At 36.8% G+C, this 14,332-nt stretch overlaps 1 protein-coding gene across 1 annotated transcript in view; it reads right to left on the bottom strand.

The window, feature by feature from the left end:
* LOC129495456 (netrin receptor DCC-like) overlaps positions 1-14,332 on the bottom strand; it is a 735,527-nt gene that overhangs the window by 521,967 nt on the left and 199,228 nt on the right. The gene's annotated exons all lie outside the window — the stretch shown is intronic.

Raw genomic sequence — 14,332 nt, 5'->3', positions numbered from 1 at the left:
AGAGCACCTGTTTGATGCAGTTCCAAGGGGTCAACCTTCTGGGACACACTACATGGCAGAGATGGACAAAGAATGGCTTTGAGGTGGAGTAAATAGACAACAAATTGAGATTGTTCAAGATATTAGCCAGTTCTCAAAAGTGTATGGAATGCCTGAACAGTTCAAAAACAGTACAAAAACTATATTTTTGTTCTCTTGGGTGTTTTAAAGCATAAATAAATAAATGTTCTCCTTCTGCTACTCATTTTCGGAAAGTAAATTGTTAGAGTTGTCAGAGTACATCAGCAATGTCTCTTTATTTGTGGTCATGGAATAACCCCCTGCTCAAACAAGTTTTTGCTTTAGGGCAAATTTTAGCTTCATAATAGCAAGGTAAACAAGTTAAATAGGCTTCCTTGTTTACTATGGGAAATGATGTATGGATTTTTTGGGGAAAGAATTCCTAGCAGTCTATCTCGAGCATTTTGCAGTTCTTTAGCAATGGAGAGAAGCACTTCTGTATGACGAGCATGATCTTCCTTTATAACTCCCCACAGATCTGAGCCCATCAATGTATTTTATTGAATGTACTAAAAAAATGCTCCTAGCTCACAGATTAACTGGTTTATGAAAGGAAGAGACTCATGGGTAGTTTGTATGTTGCACTGAGAGCTGAGCTCAAATGCAAATCACTGAGCTAATAGATTTAGTGGAAAGAGAACTGAATTAGAAGACAGGAGATCTGGGTTTGGTAAACGAGGTTTGGGTCTACCACCGAAGTAGTAATATGATCTCAGACTGGAAATATAAATTCTCTGTAACACCACTGTATTTTCTCTATAAAGGTCTGTTAGTTTATTTCCAATGTCCTTCTCTAAATAACTAAAAATTAGATCTAAATTCAGAAGGCATTCACTGAAATAATCAGATACCCTTTTGAACATTAAGCAACGCAGAGAGGATGAATAAATAAAATGAATAAAATAATTACCTTTTTCTGGATATGTACTTTTTTCTGGCTATATATATATATATATTTTAATAATTCTCTTTTTTTTAAATTTTATTTATTTATGGTAGTCATCACAGAGAGAGAGGCAGAGGGAGAAGCAGGCTCCATGCAGGGAGCCTGACGTGGGATTTGATCCTGGGTCTCCAGGATCGCGCCCTGGGCCAAAGGCAGGCGCTAACCGCTGCGCCACCCAGGGATCCCTCTGGCTGTATTTTTAAATCTGACTTTGGAATTCACAGTTTCATGGCCATAACCATTAAATACATAAGGTATACAGAGACAGTATCAGCTAAAGAAAAAGGGGTGGAGCTTTGGCCCTTTAGTGCTCTGGACTTTGCCCTTGACAGAATTGTATAGTGTAGATTTTTTTATTTGAGGGGGAAATCTTCCTTTATATCCTCTTGTGGTAGTTTTCTTTTTCTTTAAACAAACTTTTTTTTTTTCCTAATCTTTTTCTTTTTTTCTCAATCTATACCTCCAGTATTGGGTCTGTTTCTCCAAGAAACTTTTTCCTTCTAAATATCTTCTCCAAGATAATATCCAAAGATCATAGTAGAATATGAATCCTATCTTTTGTGATAGGCTGAATAAGGGCCTTTCCACAGATATCGGCCTCCTAATCCTTAGGACCTCTGAATATGTTACTATCTATGATGAATGAAACTTTGCAGATGTTATTAAGCTAAGGATTTTGAGATGGAGAGATTAGCATGAATAGTCCAAATAGGAAAATGTAATCACAAGGATCTTTATGAGAGGTTGGATCCCAGGGATGCCTGGGTGGCTCAGCAGTTGAGTGTCTGCCTTTGGCTTAGGGTGTGATTCCAGGGTCCCGATATCAAGTCCCATATCAGGCTTCCTGCAGCCTGCTTCTCCCTCTGCCTGTGTCTCTGCTTCTCTCTGTGTGTATCTTTCATGAATAAATAAGTAAAATCTTAAAAAAAAAAAAAAAAAAAAGATTTAAAACAGGAGGATACCAGTAAGAGAAAGAGAAGATTCAGGGATGGAAGCTGAGGTCAGAAAGGAGAGAAGATATTACACTGTTGGCTTTCAAGCTGGAGGAGGAGACCATAAGCCAAGGAATGTAGGCAGCTTCTAGAAGCTGTAAAAAAGTAAGCACGATTCTCTCCTAGAGATTCCAAAAAGAAAGGCAGCCCTACTGACACCTTAATTGCAGCCTGGTGAAACTTACTTCTGACTTCAGTTCTCCAGAACTATAAAATAATACAATTATTTTGTCTTCAGCCACTAAATTTGTGGCGATTCTTTGTATCAGTAGTAATGAGTAGAAATTCTAAGAATGTTTTAAACAGGTTCTTCTGGAAAGACCTAAAAATCTCCACTAACCAAAGAAGCATATAATTATGTAATGAATCTCTAATGATTTCATATCCTGTAATAGAAAGCTGTGGAGAAGTATACGGATAGGAAAGAGTACCCATAGTCCCCCAAACATTACTAAGTCATCTATGCATTGACTTGTAACACTTTATAAAAATAGCCCTAAATATGATTCTTATCATTTTTTTAAAGATTTCATTTATTTATTCATGAGAGACACACACACACAGAGAGAAGCAGAGACACAGGCAGAGGGAGAAGCAGGCTCCATGCAGGGAGCCCAACATGGGACTCGATCCCGGGTCTCCAGGATCAGGTCCTGGGCCGAAGGTGGTGCTAAACCTCTGAGCCACCTGGGCTGCCCCCTAAATATGATTCTTAAAAACAAAACAAAGAAAAAACCAAAACAAAAAACCCCTTTGATTAAAAAAATTTACAGGGGAATCCCTGGATGGCTCAGTGGTTTAGCACCTGCCATCAGCTCAGGGCGTGATCCTGGAAACCCGGGATCGAATCCCATGTCAGGCTCCCTGCATGGAGCCTGCTTCTCCCTCTGCCTGTGTCTCTGACTGTCTCTCTCTCTCTCTCTCTCTGTGTGTCTCTCATGAATAAATAAAAATCTTTAAAAATAAAAAATAAATAAATATAAATATAAAAATAAATATAAAAAATAAAAAAAAAATACAGACTCACACAGATAGGCTAAAGAATATACACAGGTTTCTATTACCATTTGCAGGGACCATCATGAGTTCATCAGAATGCTTTACATTTTTTGTTGAATTTTATACCATCCCGTTTTTTTCTATTAAGACATATCAGTGGACAAGACAGGAATTAATTTTTAGATTGAACAGCATTAAATGTCTTTGTTGTTGTTGCTAAATATGAGTTGTAAACTCTTTCTGACTTTCTCCCAATTTTGGGACATCTTTCCAAAAATAAAGTACACTCATGATAAATTAGAAGGAATTCTTGGTCCTCTTCTCAAGGACCAAGTTGGCTCCTAAACAAGGTAATGTGGAATTTACTATTGATGAAAATGACTATTTATTTCCTCCATACTCTGTAGCTCCTGAATAGGTATCTTTCTCTAATGAGCACTTATAATATCATATTGTAATTGTTTACAAATCTGTCTCTTTACATTAGAGTCTGGTTAGACTATGAATTTTTTTAAGGCTGGGAATCATTTTTATGGACCTTTTCATTTCCCAAGGCTTGTGCCAGGTAAGCACTAAATAAATGTTTTTGGAATTAATTAATCTTTACATAAGTTAAGATTATAATATACTTGGGAATACTCAAGGAATCTGAAAAAAATTAATAAAAACTGAAGAAAATCAGGAATAGCTGTCAATATGCAGCAGATAATGTCAACAATGGGTCCAAAGCAAAAATATCATGGTTTAAAAGAGAGGCGCTTACCTTGGGCCACATTAGTTAAGTACTAAGCATTCTTTCCTCTTTGCATTTCCACTTTCTCTTTCAACCTGGCCTTCACCACATCATCCTACTGGAGAGGTGCCCTAATGCCCTATCCTGCTCCATGATTTCCCAGGACACATTCCCTGTATGGTCCAGCTTGTCTTCTTCAGACCACTTTGCATTTTTTTGTGCAGTTCCACCTCTCTTGTGTGCAGTCCTATCTCTCTTTTGTTCATCAGATTGTCCTTCAAATGCAGGGCTTTGTTCTACCATCTGGCATTCTACTTTTATCTTTTGAAGAAACCTGTGCTGATATGTTAATACTTGTGTCAACTTTGTCATTCTCCTAGAAAACATCTTTCACACTGAAGCTCTCTTAAGAAATAACTTCTTTGCACCCTACAAAATTTCAGATGTGTGGTAGTACTGTATCACAGACTCTATTTTAGCAAAAATTTTAAGTGCCCTCAATTAATATAAGCATAGGCTCATGGGTAGCCTTGGTTCTGATTATAGGAATCCATGAACTTTTACTATCTTCTGTGAAGGGTCATCAAATTTAGTTTTTGGCCTACTTTAGTCTTATCACTAAAATATTGTTTTTATAAAAGAATATCACTGTAAGACAAAAATACTTTTAAGCCTATCATTCACTTAATTCAAACATCAGTCAATCAATAAATTCTTGATTTTGAACAATCCCTTAGAGTTCACAAAAAGTGAATTTTATTTGTCTTGCAAAGATAACTGTGTTGGAGGGATAAAAAGAGGGTAGTAAAGAAGCCATAATACAAAATTCAGTTTGTTAATAAAGATAATTAAGAGCATGAAATAATATCATGAAGCTGGGTATACTTTGATCTTCTATGAATGTTATTCAAGGGTGGCTAAAACATGATAGCATTTATCTTGGGCATGCCATTTTGACTTTGGAGTCACTGGATAAAGAACTGTGATGAATCATGGTGAGTTTGCTTAAAGACGAATGAAGAAAAGTAAGATGAATTTCTCAAATGGGTAAAATAAAAAAGAAAAACGAAAGTATGCCAATTAGTAAAGAAGAGACAAGAAAGCCCAAAGCACCATTAAAAATGTAGATGTTAAAATAAATAAGTAACGGACCTAGAAGTTGGAAGCTGTAAAACTCTAAACCTATTTCTGCTGGCAATATAAAGTGTGATGATTTATGTAATTTATTACAAATGTTAAAAAAAATCTAATTACAGTAAAAGGCTTCAGGGATATTCATAGATAAAAGTTTTCCTTTCTTAATCTGCTATTTTGTAATACTATAGGGGGATGTTATATGCAAAAACTAGAGGAGTCCTAGGGTGACTCAGTCAGTTAAGCATCTGCCTTTGGCACAGCTCCTGATCTCAAGGTCCTGGAATCAAGTCCAGCATTGAGCTCCCTGTTCAGCAAAGAGTCTACTTTTCCCTCTCCCTCTGGTTCTTCCTCTGCTTGGTTCTCTCTTTCTCTCAAATAAATAAATAAATAATCTTAAAAAATAAAATAAAAAAGCTAGAAACATTCTGTGGTACCTGGCTGGCTCAGTCAGAAGAACATGCAACTCTTCATCTTGGGTTGTGAGTTTGAGCCCCACGCTGGGTTTAGTGATAATTTAAATAAATAAATAAAAGTAAACTTAAAAAAAAAAAACATTCAAAGGTCTATGGGTGTGGGACCCACAAAAATTTTGAGTACCTACATTATACATAAGGATGAGATAAATAAAGATTGAGTTGAGGATGTAGATGTGGAAGAAAGAGATAGACTAGGGTTGGAGAAATACAGCTAGTCTCTGTGCATTGTTTGAAACATCTATTGAGTCTTGAATCATCAAATCAGGACACTCTCTTGAATGATGTCCTGTCAACAATATTGCACTTTACATGAACATCCTATGCCTGATTAAAGTCCTTGATAGCAGGGGCAATATCTTTCATTTTGTTGTGTTTTAATACTTTCTTCAGTGTTTATCTTAAAGTCAGTAGAGACCAGGATGGACTCAAGAATCTGTGCACATGAAACTGGAAAGTTTCAGAGTAGCTATATAGCTACAGCCAGGATTGAGAATCACCACCCAAGTACTCCAGCTAAACTTTTCCATCACTTGATTATCAACAGTCTTCTGAATCCATGTTCATCTTCCAAAAGCATATAAATTCCTGAGTAAACCAGATGCTTAGAGAGCCCGACAGGTATATCCTGTTCTGCTTTGCAATCATTTTATCATCAATCCTATTATTAAAAACAGCAGTTATTGTGTACCTCCCATGTGACAGGCATTATGAGAAACAAATTATAACAAGTGCTTACAAGTAATTTACAAACATGATTTTATTTTCTACATTTAAAAGTTAAAAACACTTAAATTTAGAGGGCTCAATAACCCATCCAGGAACACATAACTAGTGAATTCATTGGTTTAAGTGACTTTTAATTTCCTGTGGAACTAGGTTAAAACAAGGCATTTTTGTGGGGCTTGCTTACCCATCAGTGCTCAGAAAAGCAAACTAGCTCCTATCTACTAATTCCTCATGATGTGTAAGATTGAATCCAGCCAACCAAACTCCTTTAAAACTCTGTTTTTAACCTTAATCTTGAGCACTCCATTCTTAACCCTCTCATGAATAGTCTTTTCCAGGGAAATGATACTTACTCCTGAGAATTAAACAAAACTGAAGACCTATAAACTCTTATTTCTAACTTTAACTCTGAAATTAATATTGTGAACTCTTCAACCTGAGTGTGAACAATATCCTTACTATCCATTTGTCCTCATGGATCTGTCTTTCTTTCATGTTCTCTAGCTGATTATGTCATCCCTCTTGCATCACTTGAATGAGTCACCTATAAATCTTATCTTCCTTCATCTGAAAGGCCTACACTCACCACATCCTCTTAACTTTGTCTTTGATGTGTTTCCATGTCTCCACTTTTATCACCACTGCCCAGCTTAAGTCATCAATTATAGATACTTAGATGTTAGAAATTTCCCCTAACTTCTTCTCCCTCCTACATCCTAATAGCAAGCCATATCTTAGTCATTCTTCAAAACTATATTTTGAAAATATGTTAATTACTAAAAACTATTTTTGTTTCCTTTTTATCCATTGGTCTGGCATGACCTCACTTCAGATATTTCTCTCACAATGCCTTTTCAAGGACATACTTCCAAGTTACATGGTTTACAGATAAATCATATTACTTTAAAAAACAACAACAAAAAAAACCTTCAGGGATATCTGGGTGGTTCAGTGGTTGAGCGTCTGCCTTGGTTCAGGGCATGATCCTAGGGTCCCCCAATCAAGTCCCACATCGGGCTCCCTATGAGGAGCCTGCCTCTCCCTCTGCCTATGTCTCTGCCTCTCTCTCTCTGTGTGTCTATCATAAATCAATCAATCAATCAATAATCAATCAAAAAAGCCCTTCATGTGTTAAATGCATTCCTACACCCAATCACAGGAGGTTAAATAGGTAATAAGAAACACTGAAGTCAAGATTTCAACCCACTAGATATTGTCCTGATAATACAGTAAATTCTGCTGATGTAGATAGGTCATGTCAAATGCTCACTCCTTGCAACTGTTGAATGCACATAACACTAGAAAAAAACATGTCCACAGGAATGAATACATATATAAATATATATTCACATATATATGTACCTATATGAACACACATATATGTGAATATATGTATTTATATATCTGAATACATATAAATGTATTCTTACATATAGGTAATAAATTCATATATGTAGATGAATACACAAACACACACACACACACACAAATATATGCTTAAATTTTAAAAAATAGGTACTAGAAAGAAAGAAAGAAAGAAAGAAATCAGAGTAACAGCACAAGTTGTTAGCATGGTAACCAGATAGAGGAAGAGGAGGAGTAGGCAATTTGCCCCAAGATTTAAAATTTTTTTAAAGTAATCTCTACACCCAACGTGCGGCTTGAATTCACAACCCCAAATCAAGAGCCACACACTCCATTGACTGAGCCAGTCAGGCTCCCTTCTTCTAAGATTTTTAACCTGGCAAAGATATAAAAAAATATTTTATTTATGAAGTACAAGAATCAGAAACCAAGAAATTAATAGAAAATTATTCAAAACATTGAATCCCTAAGGCCTTAAAAATACATCACCACTCTATATGAAACTTTCACAACTCAAGACATATGATGGTGCCACAGAAAAACTATGCCCCATTGAAAATGATGTCACTATTAAGGAACATTATAGGAGTGTCAGCAAAACTCCACAAACTGAAGATTAACACCATAGAAACTGCAGACCATAGAAAACCTATAGACCCTTTAAAATAAACAAGTGCTCAATAATGAAAGGATAAAAGAAATAGAAACTATAGTTTGAAAGGAAACAAAACAATCGAAAAAACAGGCTGATATGACAAAGAATTAAACCAAGTTTTCTGACTCCAGAAATTGTGCTTCTAATAATCTATAATTTTTAATATTTATTTATTTATTTATTTATTTATTTATTTATTTATTTAATTTATTTATTTAATTAATTTATTTATTTACTGTCTGCCTTTCTACCACACTCAATTTCTCACACCACGATTCTAATTCAAAAAATCACGACATCTTGAATCAGTGCAACAGCCTTATTGGTGTCCATGCTCCTAATCTTGTCTCTCCACCCAATCTGTGCTTCATTATCAAGTAAGTGTCCTCGTGTTAAATGCTCATCTGAGCACATTACTTCCTTGATAAAACTATCCTAGAATATCCTGTTGTTTTTAATGTAGTTTGTAAGGCTCTGCATGATGTCCTTTCTTGTCTGTTCAGCCTCATTTCCTATCATTTATTCCCTTCACATCCTATTGAGGCCCTAGCTCCTGGAGCACATAGTACTCTCCACACCTCCTGGCCTTTGCTCTTCCTGTTCCTACAGATGTTAGTCTGTAAACCAATTTCCTAGACGGACCTGAAAGCCCACATTAGAATGAGATAGCTTTCCTCTGTGCACAATTACTTCTACACTCTTCTCTTATAATTGCACTTGCCATATTTAATTGTGAGGTCTGAGATCACTAGATAATACCTCTATAAAATCTGAGATAGTATGAACCTATTAATCATATAAGTGGTATTTAGCAGATGTTCCATAAATATTTGTTAAGAACATGAGACCATTATCTTGCATTTCCTTAGCTTCTTCACTCTGCTGATAAAAGCCATATTCACATTTTAAGGGACAGCTCACATGACCACTGTTTTTTGAAACATCAACTGTCCCACCTCCAATGTTCTCATAGTATCATAATTTACAATTGTCTATACCTTCAGCTAAGTTGTAATCTACTGTATTGGTAATACGTCACAGTTTCTTAATATGCATTTAGTGATTAGATATATGATCTAATGGCTATAAACAACCAAATGACTCATGTTAGGTCCTTACTAGGATGCCCATAAAGAAAAATCATAAAACAACAAAAACAACAGCACATTTTTCCAATTTTACTACTGATCAGTAAATCTTCACAAGTTCAATTTGAACAACATATCCTCTTACATATCTTCACCATTGGATTGTTCATCTTTTTTTCCCTTTTCTTATATTAACACCTTAACAAACTACATATCAAAAAACAATCTACTCCTTTGTGGAGAAATTTATCTGCATCCAGGAATGATTAGGTACTTCCCATAATCATGGGGCATTGAAGTTGAAAGAGATTCAAAGGCATATGGCTGTTTTTTTTTTTTTTCCTTGCTAAAGATAAAGTGAATTTGGGGATCCCTGGGTGGCTCAGCGGTTTAGTGCCTGCCTTTGGCCCAGGGCGAGATCCTGAAGACCTGGGATCGAGTCCCATATTGGGCTCCCGGAATGGAGCCTGCTTCTCCCTCTGCCCGTGTCTCTGCCTCTCTGTGTGTCTTTCATGAATGAACAAATAAATAGAATTTAAAAAAAAATAAATAAAGATAAACTGAATTTAACTGGGAAAACCAGCATATCACAGTCCACTAGTACCTATTTTTTCATTGAAATCATTCTAATTCTGACTACTTTATAATCAAATTTAAGTTTTAAAGAGGAAAATATTGCTTCTTAATTAAGCCATAACTTTATAAATAAATATTTTATGCATGAAAACTTAATTTAAAATATGATAAAAAAATATCAGGGAAGAACTAAGCAAATGGAGAGATATCCCATGGTCATGGATAAAAGAGTCAATGCAGTCAAGATGTAAATGTATCCCAACTTAATCTAGAGATTCAACACAATACAAGTCAAAATCCCAGCAAGTTATTTTATGGATATTGACAAACTGACTGTAATGTTTAGAACAAGAGGCAAAAGAGCCAGATTAGTAAACTCAATATTGAAGAACAAAATTAGAATATTTACACTACCTGACTTTAAGACAGGTATACTATAAAGCTATAGTAATGAAGATTGTGTGGTTGTGGTGGTGGTGGTGGTGGTGAAAAAAACAGAACAAATAGATGAGTGGAACAGAACAGAATCTGAAAATACACACACAAAAATGTAGTAGTCAAGTGATCTTTCACAAAGTTGCAAAGGTAATGCAGCAGAGTAAAGACAGTCTTTCCAACAAATGGTGCTTAAAGAACTGGACATGTAAAAGAAACTAGACCTAGACATAGCTCTTTCATCCTTCACAAGAATTGACTCAAAAGCACCATAGGCCTAAATGTAAAACACAAAACTATTAAACTCCTAGAAGACAGTGTAGGATAAAATCTAGATGATTTTGTAGCAATGACTTCATTGATCTAACACTGAAGACACAATCCATAAAAGAAATAATGGATAAGCTGAACTACCTTAAAATTAAAAATGTCAAGAAAATGAGAAAACAGGTCACAGATTGAGAGAAATTATATGCAGAGGAATCATATAATAAAACATTTTTCTTTTTTTAATTCATGAGAGACACAGAGAGAGAGAAGCACACAGGCAGAGGGAGAAGCAGGCTCCACGCAGGGAGCCCGACGTGGGACTTGATCCCGGGTCTCCAGGATCACACCCTAGGCTGAAGGCAGCACTAAACCATTGAGCCACCCGGGCTACCCGATAAAAGATTCTTAAACACACAAACAGCTCTAGAAACTCAACAATAAGAAAATGAGTACCTCGATTTAAAAAAATGGGCAAAAGACTAAGACATCTCACCAAAAACGATATATAGACAGCAAGTAAGCATATGAAAAGATAGTCAACATCATACATCGTTAGAAAATTGCAAGTTCAGGGATTCCTGGGTGGCGCAGCGGTTTGGTGCCTGCCTTTGGCCCAGGGTGCGATCCTGGAGACCCGGGATCGAATCCCACGTCAGGCTCCCGGTGCATGGAGCCTGCTTCTCCCTCTGCCTGTGTCTCTGCCTTTCTCTCTCTCTCTCTGTATGACTATCGTAAATAAATTAAAAAAAAATTAAAAAAAAAAAAAAGAAAATTGCAAGTTCAAACCACAAGATACCATCCACCACATCTATTGGAGTGGCCAAAATCCAAAACGCTGACAATACCAAATGCTAGTGGGGATGTAGAATGACATAAATAATCATTCATTGCTGATGGGAATGCAAAATGGCACAGACATTTTGGAAGACAGCTTGACAGTTTCTTACAAAACTAAACATACTTTTACCATGTGATCCAGTGATTGTATTCCTTGGTATTTACCCAAGGGAATTGAAAACCTGTCCACACAAAACCCTATGCAAGGATATTTAAAGCAGCTGTATTCATAACTGCCTAAACTCGGAAGCGGCCAAGATGTCCTTCAGTAAGCGAATGGATAAATAAATGGTATATTGAGACAATGGAATATTATTCATCACTTAGTAGAAATGAGCCATCAAGCCAAGAAAAGTCATGGAAGACATTTAAATACACATTATTAAGTGAAAGAATCCAATGTGAAAAGATTACACACTATAGAATTCCAACTACATGACATTCTAGAAAAGGCAAAAACTATGGAGACAGTGATAAGATGACTGGTTACTAAGAGTTGGAGAGGGCAGAGGGATTAATAGGCAGAGCACAAAGGAGTTTAGGGCAGTGAAATTATGGTGTATTATACTACAGTGATGGATACAAACCATCATACACTGCCTTAATCCATAAAATGTACAGCAAGAATGAACCTTAATGCGAACTGCCAACCTTGATGATTTCATGGTATCACTGTAGTTTCCTCATTTATAACAAATGTACCATCGTGGTGGTGGATGTCCACAATGAGAAAGTTTGTGCATCGTGGTGGTGGATGTCCACAATGAGAAAGGTTGGGGGTGTATGGGAATCCTCTGTACTTTCTGTTCAACGTTTCTGTGAACCCCAAGCTACTCTAAAACATGAAGTTTATTAACTGAAAAAAAAAATGACTTAAAACATACAGGCTTCACTTAAACTGTTCTTCAGTTAGAGCTTAGAGAAATTGAAATTAAAATATTTATATGGCTTTTCCCTGTACCTAATGAATAAACTACAATAGGTTTATGAGAGACTAAGGAAAGAACAAAATCCATTTGTTCCACGTACACTGTTATTAAAGTAATGTGACTTTAAAAATTGCTTCTTGAGGGCCCGTGGGTGACTCAGCTTGTTAAGTGTCCAAATCTGTATTTCAGCTCAGGTCATGATCTCAGGGTTGTGAGATCGGGCCCCATGTTGGGCTCCATGCTGGCTGTGGAGCCTGCTTATGATTCTCTCTCCCTCCCTTTGAGCCCCTCCCCCCCTTGCTTGTGGGTGCATGTGCTCTCTCTCTCTCAGTAAACAAACAAACAGATGGATAGATGAATAAATAGTTTCCTGAGTGATCACGTGTATAAATTTTGGCAGTAATCCCTTGGAAAGAACTGGGCTATTATTCTGCTTGTGAATTTCAAAATCCATGAGGGAACATTCTCAAATAGGCCCCTACTTTTCTCTGAGAGAGTCCCAAGACCCACTTGCAAGATAAATGTTTAATGCCTGAATGTGGATTTAAAGGTTTGAAATTTGGGAGCACCTGGGTGGCTCAGGGGTTGAGCATCTGCCTTCGGCCCAAGGCGTAATCACAGGGTCCTGGGATGGAGTCCCACACTGGGGTCCTTGCAGGGAGCCTGCTTCTCCCTCTGCCCGTGTCTCTGCCTCTCTCTCTGTGTCTCCCATGAATAAATAAATAAAATATATAAAAAAATTAAAAATAAATGTTTGAAATTTGTTTTACTTATTTCATTTTCCATTAAAAGACTGCTCACAGAATAAAAGAAGCCAGATGAAATTAAATTACATATGTAGGAAAAGGTGGAATGACAAGTTATATAAAGCTAATAATTGCTTTATGTAATTTGTGTAATATACCATTATACCCAGTATGATTATCTTAGCTCTAAAAGATATCAAATAACTAGTCATATATTTTTTCAGCATATCAAAATTGTTATACCTTCCTGAATGATCAGTTTTGCTACATTTTCTAGGTTTACCCCGAGGAGGAAGAGGTTCCTGTGGCATTTGGCTGTGAAGATCTTTGTTCCCAGCCTAATGTTAAATTATGAAAATAGTGTGAGGCAATATGACAAAGAGAGAGAGAGAGAGAGAGAGAGAGAGAGTAATTTCCATTTTACAGAAAGAGGAGTTACGCACAGACACATGCAAGATGGAGGCGATATTAAAGCCGAAAATAAGAATCCAAAGATCACTGTATCCCGTAATTTTGCTCAGGATTTATAATCCCATTTTTGCTGTGTAGTTAAGCAGATTAGACTGCTGCTAACACCATCATTGTGTTTTAGGAACAAAAGTTCCTAATTGCTTTTGTCAACCCTGCATGATGAGGGGTGGGGCAATAGCATAGTTCCCCCAAGAAACAACATTTGTCTCATCATCATTGTGGAGTCCTGCAGACTCTTTCATAGCATTTGAGCCTTTTAAATCAATCAGCTCAAATTTTTGCTCCTCACACATTGGAATGTTTGGTTAAGTTGACAAATTTGTGTGGTAAATACAACTGCCTGGCAGGAAGCCTTCTGTCTGCTTCAGTCAATGCTTTGAAATAAGTCCAGCCAGAAACATTCGTTCAGGCAGCTTTGAAAGTCAGTGATACAAACAGATAAGCTGCATGTCCTGTCTGTGGTGCTGTACTTGAATGGCTCAGTGGGCAGCCACAGGCCACCACTCTGGAAGGGCCGAAGGACTTCCCTGGCAAATGGAATTGGCAGATACAGATTGAATACAGTAAGGATCACTCAGTTATATTATGTGGGGGGATTTGGGCCAGGTCAAAAAGGCAGTAAACCCAGAGGAGGCAGTCAATCGATGTTGTTCTAACAGCAGCAGTGGCAACTGTGGGGTAGGCTGAGAAGGTGTGCAGACGCTCAGCTCCTCACATTAAGGCTTGTCATCTAAGGGATGAGAATGAATGGCCATGATGACTCTGAAATACTCCCATAACCCACCAATCTGTTTATGTATTAATGCATTTAAAAATTAACAAGTATTTGAGGACCTTATCTTCTTTGAAAGGAATGTCGGGTGCTGTTGGATACATGTCAAACCAGAGATC

This window comes from Nyctereutes procyonoides, unplaced genomic scaffold, assembly GCF_905146905.1.
Source record: "Nyctereutes procyonoides isolate TBG_1078 unplaced genomic scaffold, NYPRO_anot_genome, whole genome shotgun sequence".
NCBI lineage: Eukaryota > Metazoa > Chordata > Mammalia > Carnivora > Canidae > Nyctereutes > Nyctereutes procyonoides.
Note: the sequence above shows the minus strand (reverse complement) of the source record. Positions and strands in the feature narration are given on the sequence as shown.